The sequence below is a fragment of the Pongo abelii genome, chromosome 10, assembly GCF_028885655.2.
Source record: "Pongo abelii isolate AG06213 chromosome 10, NHGRI_mPonAbe1-v2.0_pri, whole genome shotgun sequence".
Taxonomy (NCBI): domain Eukaryota; kingdom Metazoa; phylum Chordata; class Mammalia; order Primates; family Hominidae; genus Pongo; species Pongo abelii.
The window spans coordinates 109487480-109501332 of NC_071995.2; positions in this window are offsets into that span (position 1 = coordinate 109487480).

Genomic DNA, 13853 nt, shown 5'->3' on the forward strand with positions numbered 1-13853 from the left:
TACATTTATTAAAAAATTAATTAAAAATGTTAAAATATGCTAAAAGAAAAGAAAAGAATCTGGGAGGCTGAGGTGGGAGGGTAGGAGGATCGCTTGACATCAAGGCTACCGTGAGCTGTGAGTGCACCAGGGCAATCCAGCCTGGGAGGCAGAGTGAGACTCTGTTTCAAAAAGAACCAGTAATTGATTTGTTGACTGTATGAAATTACTTTCCTGGCTGGGCGCGGTGGCTCACGCCTGTAATCCCAGCACTTTGGGAGGCCGAGGCAGGCGGATCATGAGGTCAGGAGATCAAGACCATCCTGGCTAACACGGTGAAACCACGTCTCTACTAAAAACACAAAAAATTAGCCAGGCGTGATGGCGGGCGCCTGTAGTCCCAGCTACTCGGGAGGCTGAGGCAGGAGAATGGCGTGAACCTGGGAGGCGGCGCTGGCAGTGAGCCGAGATCATGCCACTGCACTCCAGCCTGGGCGACAGCGAGACTTCGCCTCAGAAAGAAAAAAAGAAATTACTTTTCCTTCAGTTTCCTAGTTGGCTCTGTGTTACTTCTGGAAAGCTTGTGGATCTCTGTGGAACAGAATTTCCTAACTGTGCTTTTAGCAAACTATCAACTACATGATGGTAGGGGGATGGAGTTCTTGTTTTGTTGTTACTGTGTTTTACACCTTTCATCAATGCTACCTGGATTTGGTGGCAGGAAATAGTCAAACAATAAAAATAATACCTAATATTTGCTGCCTATTATGTGTCTGGGTTCTTTCCATGTATTAATTTATTTAGTCTCAGAGCAACCATTGATATAGATGCTGCTATCCCTATTTTTTATTATTATTATACTTTAAGTTCTAGGGTACATGTGCACAATGTGCAGGTTTGTTACATAGGTATACATGTGCCATGTTGGCTTGCTGCACCCATCAACTAGACATTTACATTAGGTATTTCTCCTAATGCTATCCCTCCCCCAACCCTCCATCCCCTGACAGGCCCCTGTGTGTGATGTTCCCCTCGCTGTGTCCATGTGTTCTCATTGTTCAATTCCCACTTATGAGTGAGAACATGCGATGTTTGGTTTTCTGTTCCTGTGTTAGTTTGCTGAGAATGATGGTTTCCAGACTCATCCATGTCCCTGCAAAGGACATGAACTCATCCTTTTTATGGCTGCATAGTATTCCATGGTGTATATGTGCCACATTTGCTTAAACCAGTCTATCATTGATGGACATTTGGGTTGGTTCCAAGTCTTTGCTATTGTGAATAGTGCTGCAGTAAACATACCTGTGCATGTGTCTTTATAGTAGAATGATTTATAATCCTTTGGGTATATACTCAGTAATGGGATCACTGGGTCAAATGGTATTGCTAGTTCTAGATCCTTGAGGAATCGCCACACTGTCTTCCACAATGGTTGAACTAATTTACAGTCCCACCAACAGTGTAAAAGTGTTCCTATTTCTCCACATCTTCTCCAGCACCTGTTATTTCCTGACTTTTTAATGATGGCCATTCTAACTGGTGTGAGATGGTATCTCATTGCGGTTTTGATTTGCATTTCTCTGATGACCAGTGATGATGAGCATTTTTCATGCATCTGTTGGCTGCACAAATGTCTTCTTTTGAGAAGTGTCTGTTCATATCCTTTGCCCACTTTTTGATGGGGTTTTTTCTTGTAAATTTGTTTAAGTTCTTTGTAGATTCTGGATATTAGCTCTTTGTCGGATGGGCAGATTGCAAAAATTTTCTCCCATTCTGTAGGTTGCCTGTTCACACTGATATTTTATTTTGCTGTGCAGAAGCTCATTTTAATTAGATCCCAGTTGTCTATTTTGGCTTTTTTTTGTTGCCATTGCTTTTGGTGTTTTAGTCATGAAGTCTTTGCCCATGCCTATGTCCTGAATGGTATTGTCTAGGTTTTCTTCTAGGGTTTTTATGGTTTTAGGTCTTACATTGAAATATTTAATCCATCTTGAGATAATTTTTGTATAAGGTGTAAAGAAGGGATCCAGTTTCAGCTTTCTGCATATGGCTAGCCAGTTTTCCCAGCACCATTTATTAAATAGGGAATCCTTTTCCCATTTCTTGTTTTTGTCAGGTTTGTCAAAGATCAGATGGTTGTAAATGTGTGGTGTTATTTCTGAGGCCTCTGTTATGTTCCATTGGTCTATATATCTGTTTTGGTACCAGTACCATGCTGTTTTGGTTACTATAACCTTGTAGCATAGCTTGAAGTCAGGTGCTGCTATCCCTGTTTTAACCAAGGGAAGCACTGAGGCACAGGGAGATTAAGGGATTTGCCCAAGGTCACACACAACCAGAATGCAAGAGTCAGGATTCCCACCTGGGCCACTGGCTGCAAACGCCAGGCTTTAACACTCCTGCAAAGCCCAAGCTTTAACCACTGCCCAGTATGGCCTCTCAAGAGAAGCAACAGCTTCCAGAAGCTGCCCCTGTGGGCTTCTGTAGACTGGGGTGCCAGTGTAACTAGCTACATGAATCCACCAACTCACTACAGAAAGGGGTACCCTGCTTCTGTAAGAGCTAGGTTGAGCTGCATAGTTTGCAGAAAACCTTATAGTTTTGAGTTAGTTTCCTACTTCTTTATAACAATTGGCTCTTAAAGGAATAGAAAGCTTAAATAAATGGAATCTCACCCATCTATCTATATTCTTTAGAAACTATTAGCAACTCAGCAACTTCTCTCATGGGTGAAAGATATATATGACTCCAATGTTTATTCATCAAAACAAACACATGCACAATGAAAATATTACAGTTATTACCAATGGGATCTCCATTACTCTTGGAAAAACAACTTTCTCCTGAGAATTCACAACCAGGATCTGCAGGTTTGTGGCCTAATTTCATGAGACTTGTATGATCTGAAAAATGTCAAGTGGGTCTGGGCATGGTGGCTCACACCTGCAATCCCAGCACTTTGGGAGGCCAAGGTGGGCAGATTACTTGAGGTCAGGAGCTCAAAAATAGCTTGGCCAACATGGTGAAACCCCGCCTCTACTAAAAGTATAAAAATTAGCCAGGCATGGTGGCAGATGCCTGTAAATCCTGCTACTTGGGGGGCTGAGATAGGAGAATCGCTTGAATCTGGGGTGGAGGTTGCAGTGAGCCGAGATTGCACCACTGCACTCCAGCTTGGGTGACAGAGCGAGAGTCCGTCTCAAAAAAAAAAGAAAAATGTCAAGTGAGGATTTAAAGAGTCTAGGTTGATACTGCCCCAGTCTACCAGCAGAGGCAAACTCTGATGATCTCTGGAGGAGCTCAACTTCAATTCAGGCCGCAGAGAATCCCATGGATAAAGATGTGAAGAAAATGGGCAACTGTCAAAAAATCACAACACACACAGAGAAACAACTATGAGGAACAATAGAAACAACCGATGATAGCAACATTCAGAAGAATGGCAAAACCCCCCACAAAAACCCACAAATGATAGATACAAACCCACAAACACTTCAGATATTGGAATAATCAGATAGAACATAAAATAACCATGTTTATTATATTTAGAGAAATAAAACTTTTTTTTTTTTTTGAGACGGAGTCTCCCTCTGTTGCCCAGGCTGGAGTGTAGTGTCACAATCCCGGCTGACTACAACCTCCACCTCCCGGGTTCAAGCAGTTCTCTGCCTCAGCCTCCCGAGTAGCTGGGATTACAGGCATGCACCACCATGCCTGGCTAATTTTTTGTATTTTTAGTAGAGACGGAGTTTCACCATCTTGGCCAGGATCGTCTTGAACTCCTGATCTCGTAATCCACCCGCCTCGAGCTCCCAAAGTGTTGAGATTACAGGCATGAGCCATGGTGCCTGGCCAAAAAGCGTCAGACCAGAAGGCCACGGGGTCAAATAATTTTTTTTTTTTGAGACGGAGCCTCACTCTGTCACCCAGGCTAGAATGCAGTGGTGTGATCTCGGCTCACTGCAACCTTTGCCTCCCTCGTTCAAGTGATTCTCCTGCCTCAGCCTCCCCAGTAGCTGGGATTACAGGCGCCTGGCTAATTTTTGTATTTTTAGTAGAGATGGGGTTTCACTATGTTGTATAGGCTGGTCTCGACCTCCTGACCTCAAGTGATCCATCTGACTCAGCCTCCCAAAGTTCTGGGATTATAGGCATGAGCTACTGCGCCCGGCCAAATTTTAAAAGTTTTAAAAAGATTAGCAAGAAATAATAGACAATGAAGAATGACCAAGTGGATTGTGAAAAATAAAAAAACTCCAAAAAAAAAAAAAATAAAATAAATAAGGGAAAACAAAAAACCCAATAGAACTTAAGATAAAAATATAGTAATTAAAATTTAAAAATTCAGTGCATGGATTAGATTAACCACAACTGAAGAAAAAATTAGTAAACTAGAAGATAGAGCTGAGGACATTATCAAGAATGCAAACCATAGGGAAAGAGATGGAAAAACAAGATGTTAAAGTGAAATGAAAGACAGAATGAGGTCTAACACACCTCATTATATTTCCCAAAGAGAATAGGAAAAAGGGCAAAGATAACTTCTAATATTAATAATGCAAATTAAGGCCAGGTACGGTGGCTCAGGCCTGTAATCCCAGCACTTTGGGAGGCCAAGGTGGGCGGATCACCTGAGGTCAGGAGTTTGAGCCCAGCCTGGTCAACATGGTGAAACCCTGTCTCTATTAAAAATTTCAAAAATTTTCAAAACAAAAAAATTTTTGTTTTGAAAAACAAAAATTAGGCTGGGCGCAGTGGCTCACGCCTGTAATCCCAGAACTTTGGGAGGCCGAGGCGGGTGGATCATGAGGTCAGGAGAGGGAGACCATCTTGGCTAACATGGTGAAACACCATCTCTACTAAAAATACAAAAAATTAGCTGGGTGTGGTGGTGGGCACCTGTAGTCCCAGCTACTTGGGAGGCTGAGGCAGGAGAATGGCATGAACCCGGGGGGCGGAGCTTGCAGTGAGTGGAGATTGCGCCACTGCACTCCAGCCTGGGTGACAGAACGAGACTCTCTCTCAAAAAAAAAAAAAAATGCTTGCTGGGTGAGGTGGCTCATGCCTGTAATCCCAGCACTTTGGGAGGCTAAGGTGGGCGGATCACTTGAGCTCAGGAATTCAAGACCAGCCTCGGCAACAAGGCAAGACCCTGTCTCTCTAAAATATAAAAATTTTTAGGCCGGGCACGATGGCTCACATCTGTAATCCCAGCACTTTAAAAGGAGGCCGAGGCAGGTGGATCACTTGAAGCCAGGAGTTCCAGACCAGCCTGGACAACATGGTGAAACCCCGTCTCTACTAAAAATACAAAAATTAGCCAGGCATGGTGGCATGTGCCTGTAATCCCAGCTGCTCAGGAGGCTGAGGCAGGAGAATTGCTTGAACTCAGGAGGCGGAGGTTGCAGTGAGTGATGGTGCCACTGAATTCCAGCCTGGGTGACAGAGTGAGACTCTGTCTCAAAATAAAATAAATAAATAAAAATTTTTAAATGCTGAAGGAAACCATTTACAGAAATACAGATATTTCTCTATGAAGCTCAAAAATTGCCCGGTACTGTGGTTTGCACCTATAATCCCAGCTACTTGAGAGCCCAAGGCAGGAAGATCTCTTGAGGCCGGGAGTTCCAGACCAGCCTAAGCAATATAGCGTGACCCTGTTTCTACAAAAATAAATAAATTGGCAAAATTTAACAGTATATTGCTTAGGGATACAAACACAATGAAGAAAAGTAAGGAAGTGATTACTTTCAAATTCAAGATCATGGTTAACTCTGGAGGGAGATGGGTAAGTATGTAACTGGGGAGGTACGCACACGGGATCTTAAGCTATTGGTAATATTCTACTTCTTAACCCAGGTGATGGGTATGTGGGTGTTTTATGTATTCTTTTGTATTAAGACATTTCATTTAAAAAATACACTAGCCAGGGGCGGTGGCTCACACCTGTAATCCCAACACTTTGGGAGGCTGAGGCAGGCAGATCACCTGAGGTTGGGAGTTCGAGACCAGCCTGACCAACATGGAAAAACCCCGTCTCTACTAAAAATACAAAATTAGCTGGGCATGGTGGTGCATGCCTGTGGTCCCAGCTACTCAGGGGGCTGAGGCAGGAGAATTGCTTGAACCTGGGGGGTGTAGGTTGCAGTGAGCCGAGATCGCGCCATTGCACTCCAGCCTGGGCAACAAGAATGAAACTCTGTCTCAAACAACAACAACAAAACAACAACAAACCATTAAAAATACAGTCACATGCCACCTAACGAGTTTTCAGTCAATGATGGACCGCATATGTGATGGTGGTCCCATAAGACTATAATACCATATTTTTACTGTACCTTTTCTATATATTTATATATGTTTAGATACAGAAATACTTACCATTGTGTTATAATTGCCTACAGGGTCCAGTGCAGGTTTGTAGCCTGGGAGCAATAGGCCCTACCGTATAGCTTATGTCATCTAGGTTTGTGTGGGGACACTATGATGATTGGCACAATGATGAAATTGCCTAATGACACATTTCTCAGAATGTATTCCCATCGTTAAGTGACACGGGACCATATATATTATATAAAATAACATAAAATGACAATATACCTTATAGATACACACACACATTGAAAAACAGATACACAGGCCGGGCGTGGTGATTCACGCATGTAATCTCAGCACTTTGGGAGGCCAAGGTGGGTGGATGGCTTGAGGTCAGGAGTTCGAGACCAGCCTAGCAAATGTGGTGAAAACCTGTCTCAACTAAAAATACAAAAATTAGCCACATGTGGTGGTGGGTGCCTGTAATTCCAGGTACTCGGGAGGCTGAGGCAGGAGAATCACTTGAATCCGGGAAGTGGAAGTTGCACTGAGCCAAGTTAGCACTAGTGCACTCCAGCCTGGGCGACAAACTGTCTCAAAAAAAAAAAAAAAAAAAAAAAAAAAAAGTGGCATTGAAATCCCCTTGATGAAAAACCCTGGTCTCCTAAAGGATGCTTTGTTCAAATCTGCAAAATGCTTTTCTGATCTCCTGTGTCTGTTACCGCAGTGCTAAGAAATGAAAACCAGGCTGGGCGTGGTGGCTCACGCCTGTAATCCCAGCACTTTGGGAGGCCAAGGTGGGTGGATCACCTGAGGTAGGGAGTTCGAGACCAGCCTGGCCAACATGGAGAAACCCCATCTCTACTACAAAAATACAAAATTAGCCGGGCGTGGTGGCATATGCTTATAATCCCAGCTACTTGGGAGGCTGCAGCAGGAGAACTGCTTGAACTTGGGAGGTGGAGGTTGCAGTGAGCCGAGATTGCACCATTGCATTCCAGCCTGGGCAACAAGAACGAAACTCCATCTCAAAAAAAGAAAAAAGAAAAAAGAAATGAAAACCAGCTAAATAACTTGGAAAATGGTAGTTACATGCTGACTTTCTTTTTTTTTGGAGATGTAGTCTCACTCTGTCATCCAGGCTGGAAAGCAGTAGCATGATCTTGGCTCACTGCAACCTCCACCTCCTGGGTTCAAGCAATTCTCCTGCCTCAGCCTCCTGAGTAGCTGGGACTACAAGCACACGCTGCCATGCCCGGCTAATTATTTTGTATTTTAGCAGAGATGAGTTTCACCGTGTTGCTCAGGCTGTTTTCGAACTCTTGAGCTCAGGCAATCTGCTCACCTTGGCCTCACAAAGTGTTGGGATTACAGGCGTGAGCCACTGTGCCTGGCCACGTGTTGACTTTCTACTTGGAGAATACTTGGATTGAACTTCTTAGCTATTTGGATCTTAGACAAGGCATCACAAAATCAGGGAAGGCTCTATCTAATAAGTTGTACTAACATCTTACCAATGCTGGTCTACAAACACAGGCCTGTATGTAGCAGCCATTATCTTTCCTAGAGCATGGTTTCAATCTTTGGAGGTGGCAGCTGTTCAGGGACAAGCAGGCCCCAGCCCCTGCTTTTAACAGAGCTGTTCTGATTTTATTCATTTTACATGAGGCCTCCAATATTATTTTGTTTGATGGGTTCCACCTGTCAAAAAAGTTCAAACAGCATTGTCTTAGAGGAATTCTGGTTTTCTGGAGTTGAGAATGCAGATCACTTTCTCAAAACTTTCATTCTTGTGCCAGGCGCAGTGGCTCACACTTTGGGAGGCCAAGGCAGGCGCATCACCTGAGGTCCAAGGGTTCGAGACCAGCCTGGCCAACATGGTGAAATCCTGTCTCTACTAAAAGTACAAAAATTAGCTGGGCGTGGTGGCGGGCGCCTATAGTTCCACTCTGGAGGCTGAGGTGGGAGAATTGCTTGAACTTGGGAGGTGGAGGTTGCAGTGAGCCAAGATTTCGCCACTGCACTCCAGCCTGGGTGCCAGAGCAAGACTCCAACTCAAAAACAAACAAAAACAAAAAAACTTTCATTGTAGCAAGATTATATTGACCTCAGCAAGATTATGGCTTCTAAAAATAAAAGTATAAAAACACAGCATTCATGGCGACCAAAATGTGCAACCAATGAGTAATTTGCACTGCAGCAAATCTGAAGATTGCCTGCTTGCTCTCCTCTCCTCAGTCCGCTCTCCTAAGTAATACCCAATGGCCCTAGAACAGTGAGAGGAACATGGGGCAGATCTGAAACCAATCTAAGCCAAGCTAGTGAGTAAAATCCAGCTAACGCTGTGATCCACGCTGAATCTCGGTCCTTCACTTACGCTGGACAGCCTCCTGAGCGGAGGACCATGTGAGTCTACGATCTGTCCATTCCGCCTCTCAATCCGAAGGGCAAGCACTAGAGAAGATATGTGGTGTTTATAGGTCAGTAATCAAAACTTGGGAAGGCCTGTAATCCCAGCACTTTGGGAGGCTGAGGCAGGCGAATCACTTGAGGTCAGGAGTTTGAGACCAGCCTGGCCAACGTAGTAAAACCCCGTCTCTACTAAAAATGTAAAAATTAGCTGGGTGTGTGGCACACACCTGTAATCCCAGCTACTTGGGAGGCTGAGGCGGGAGAATCACTTGAGCCTGGGAGGTGGAGCTTGCAGTGAGCCGAGATTGTACTACTGCACTCCAGCCTGGGTGACAGAGCAAGACTGTCTCAAAAAAAAAAAAAAAAAAAAAAAAAAAAAAAATTGGGAAGTGATTTCATTATGATAACTAACAGCAGGTATGGAACTGGACTCCTTGAGGGGCTCGTGGAGCTGGTGAATGAGCAAAGCCCCATCAGATGGTAAAAATCTTCTGCTAACCTCAGCAAAAATACCCTTTATCCCACCTGCTCCCTCTGCCACACCTACCTAACTTGCCAGGGAAAGGTCAAGCCAGCCTGTCCAAGAATATGACTAGTTTACTGTTCTCTTGTTCACCAGCCCTGAACAACTGGTGTGTGGGATGGTCATCTCTGGGAGACATGGTATTTGATACTGTGCTAATTGGGTGGCTAGAAGAAAAAAGGAATACGCATTTTTAAGTGACATTTTAGAATTGTTTCAAGAGTTGCACCAAATATGCATTTTGGCTGAATGAGTATTAAAATTAGTATTTGGTGGTCATAGCTAAATATCGCTATTAGGGAACTGATTGTTTGGAACACAAGAATGAATTTGAAATTCTATCAAAAATTATTTTTTGAGACAGGGTCTCACTCTGTCGCCCAGGCTGGAGTGCAGTGGCACGATCTCAGGTCATTGCAACCTCCGCCTCCCAGGCTCAAGCGATTCTCCCACCTTAGCCTCCCAAGTAGCTGGGACCACAAGTGTGTGCCACCATGGCTGGCTAATTTTTTGTATTATTATATTTTTAATAGAGACGGGGTGTCACCATGATGCCCATACTGGAAAAAAATTTAATTGATACCATTTAATTATTACAATCATCAGAATTCTCCCAAGTTTGACGCTGGGCTGGTATGCTACTTTTCTTTTTTGAGATGGAGTTTTGCTTGTTGCCCAGGCTGTAGTGCAATGGTGCGATCTCAGCTCACTGCAACCTCTGCCTCCTGGGTTCAAGCGATTCTCCTGCCTCAGCCTCCTGAGTAGCTGGGATTACAGGCATGTGTCACCACCACGCCGGGCTAATTTTGTATTTTTATTAGAGACGGGATTTCTCCACGTTGCCTAGTCTGGTCTTGAACTCCCGACCTCAGGTGATCTGCCTGCCTTGGCCTCCCAAAGTGCTGGGATTACAGGCGTGAGCCACCGTGCCCAGCCAGTATGCTACCTTCTTAGCACCACCTGTCGCTTTATTGCTCCTACGGTATCTGCACGTTTGTAATACTAAATAGATGCTCACTGAGGTTGGTGGAAGGGCAAGTTGCTTTTTGGCTGGTCCTACTACCAAATTGGTTGTTCCATCCCAATAGCAAGGTAAAAAACTTATGTCTTCCTTCTCAATTCCTAGACTTAAAAAATCTGGTTGATGCCAGTGCCTTTACACAACCCCTCAATCTCAATCTTTGGGCAGTGCCTCAGGATGCTTTCTGAGATGCACTTAAAAGACTTGCCGTACTGATTCATTCCCAATATTTTGCACGCCTTGTATTTTAAAGTTCTTACAAACTTTTGTTAGTTCAAGAGTATAAAGTTCTTGAACTTATGTAGGTAATATTCTATTTCCCTATTACCGCAAACTTTCTTAGTTTTAACTTTTTTTTTTTTTTTGAGATAAGAGTCTCACTCTGTTGCCCAGTCTGGAGTGCAGTGGCAGAGTCTTGGCTCACTGCAACCTCTGCCTCCCAGGTTCAAGCGATTCTCCTGCCTCCGCCTCCCGAGTAGCTGGGATTACAGGCATGTGCCACCACACCGGGCTGATTTTTGTATTTTCAGTGGAGACAGGGTTTCACCATGCTGGCCAGGCTGGTCTCAAACTCGTGACCTCAAGTGATCCACTCACCTCGGCCTCCCAATCACGCTGGAATTACAGGCATGAGCCACTGCACCCAGCCTAGTTTTAACTTTTTGATTACAGAACTGTTTACATGATTAACTGAAGTGCTTTAATCCTCTAACATATTTATCTTTCAAATAACTGACATAATTCTCACAACTGAAATACTTACCTGTGTTTGAAATTATTGGGATACTTGTAATACATCTGGATGACAAGTCCGTTGGAGCTACAGCTGATCAGATGGGACGGCAGTCATCTCTGTGATCACACAACTATGAACCACCCACTAATTCAGGGATGCACTAATGCCAAGTACTCAATTCTATTTGAGTCGTAGGCCGAAGGTGTTGATAGTCCATCATTTCCACTCTTCTGAAGCTCACACGTCAGCAAGGATGAATGAAAAGTGACTTCTGCCTGTGCCTGGCCCAAGTTTTCCTAATCAAAGTTCCTGTGTGTTGCCATTGGTTTAAATCTTAGGGCTATTCGTTGGTCTTATACCAGGGATAATGTTTCCTGAATGCTTATGAGTAAGGCAAATTGTAGATTTTTGGTGGGCTAATCCTCACAATCCCATCAGTAAGTATTCTAGTTATCCCTATTCTGTGGGTGAGAAGGAAACCAAAGCCTGGGGCAGAGGGTGCCATGTTCTTCCAGTCTGGGCTGATGGATACATCTGATTTGCAGGACTGAAAAAGTTCTTACTCATCAAAACCACCCCTGCAGATTCAAGCCAGCTGGTACATGAGGTTGAGTTTTGGGTCTTTTCCTCAAGATAGGAAAATGGAGACATAGCACTTCAAACCCACTTTGTTTGTTTCAGACAAGAGTCTCGCTCTGTCTGGAGTGCAGTGGCACGATCTCGGCTCACTGCAAGCTCCACCTCCCAGCTTCACGCTGGGACTACATGCGCCCATCACCATGCCCGGCTAATTTTTTCTACTTTTTTAGTAGAGACGGGGGTTTCACCGTGTTAGCCAGGATGGTCTCGATCTCCTGACCTTGTGATCCGCCCGCCTCAGCCTCCCAAAGTGCTGGGATTACAGGCGTGAGCCACCGCGCCCGGCCTCAAACCCACTTTCTGGAAGTTTTCTTTAATGTCTTCTATAGACCCAAACATGAGGAAGACATTCCTTCTTTGTTCTGATGCAGATCCTCAGCTTTGTCCCTTCTACTAATTTCAGGCGATACTTGGATTACGTGGCCCTTGTCTCCATGTCTCAATTCACATGGCGAGTCTGCAAACTGCCAAAATAAACCTAAGATTTTTCATGCAGCACTTCCCTGCAATGGTTCCTTTGTGTTTTTTGGTATCATGATGCCTTAACTTGGTAGCTTGTATCTTCACTTCCCAGCAAACTGAATTCCCTTTCAAACGCTCATCATGGACCCACATTGAGAAATTTGATTGATATTCCTTTCCATCAGTTTAAATCATGTGCCTTCTTCATGGCTCAGCATTCAGTAATTTTTTCCTAGTCCCTGTGTTCCATAGCCCATTTATGTGTATGTTACTTGAGAACTCTGGCCTTAAATCAAGGTACTTCAAGAACAAGGGTTATATGTGAGCATCTATGCTGTGCACTGCAGCTAGACGTGGGCAGGCCTAGTTTGTGTACCAAATCAGCAATTTCTATGGGAGGGTATTACGTAGATGATTGAGCGACTAAGGATGCCTAGCACCTGCCTTTCTGTATGGTTTTGTAATGGTGCTGTCATCTTTTGACCAGGAATACTTGACAAAAACAAAACAAAACAAAAACACTTACTAGAATAGTATCACACTAATAATTACAACTTCCTCTTTCCTAGTTACTTCTTTTGCATATGCTGAAAACATCCATGATGGTGTCCCCTTATGCAGTAAATGCTCAGACATACTTAGCTATCCATGGCTTGGTATCAGGTGCAAAGCAAAGCAAAGGCAAGTGACACTTCAAACTCAGCCAACCGAGATGTGCAAAGACACGAAAGAACTGGGATCGGTAAGATAACCAAAAGCAAACATTTAGCAAATACCACCGAGTTGAGCATTCTAAAGACACCACACAACTTCACTCAAGATTCACAATGTGAGACGGCTACTGCTATGGACGTTTCATAGCTAGGAACACAGTGGCTCAGCATTCAGGTCACTCACTCAAATCAGGTAGGAGGGGCCAGGACTTGGGTTATCACACAAATCTCAAGTTCTGCTGTCAAACAGATTTCAAACTGAGTCTCTCCTAAGGATCTCAGGTCCTAAAACCAAAGATTAATCTTGTCTTCTACTTGACCAATGTTCCTTAAGAAAAATTTGAGCCCGATACCACACTCCAATAATGATATCATCCTTAGTACTTGACCAATGTTCCTTAAGAAAATTTTGAGCCCGATACCACACTCCAATAACGATATAATCCTAGTAAAGCAGCCCAATTTTGCAACTTTATGGCATTTTGAAATCCTAGTGTCAATTCATTAACGTTCAGGACATAAAGATGTGCAGAATTTGCCTTTGACACAATTATCGTTCACTTTTTTCTTCCTATAGTCAAAGAAGTCTGGGAGAATATAAAGTAAAAGTGAAACATCACAAGTTTGGATATTGTCAGTGTGGAGCAGGCAGGTCATGAGGTCCCCCTTCCCTCTTTGATGGGAGCAGGGCAGGGTCCAGATGCCTCAGGACCAGAGCTTGTTAGCAAAGGGGAGTCCATGGCCCTGTGCTCTTCTGTGTCCTTCAAACAGTTCCTTGCTAGGTCCTCTGCCAACGCCCTCAGGGAGACCACTTTGTAACAGAAAAAAAAAGCTTTTCAAATGACATGCTCTTCACTCATTTTTAGCATACCTTTGAGAAATTAAGATACATACTTGTGACAAAATACGACATGATACTGTGTTCCATATAAACCAGGGAAGGGGGAAGAGATCAAAGAACTGAGCATGAAAATATAGGTGGCTGACTCAGAATCTAACAAAGTGAGCTGCTTTCAAATTCGCCACTAAGTTCAAGTGAACCCACACAGTAAG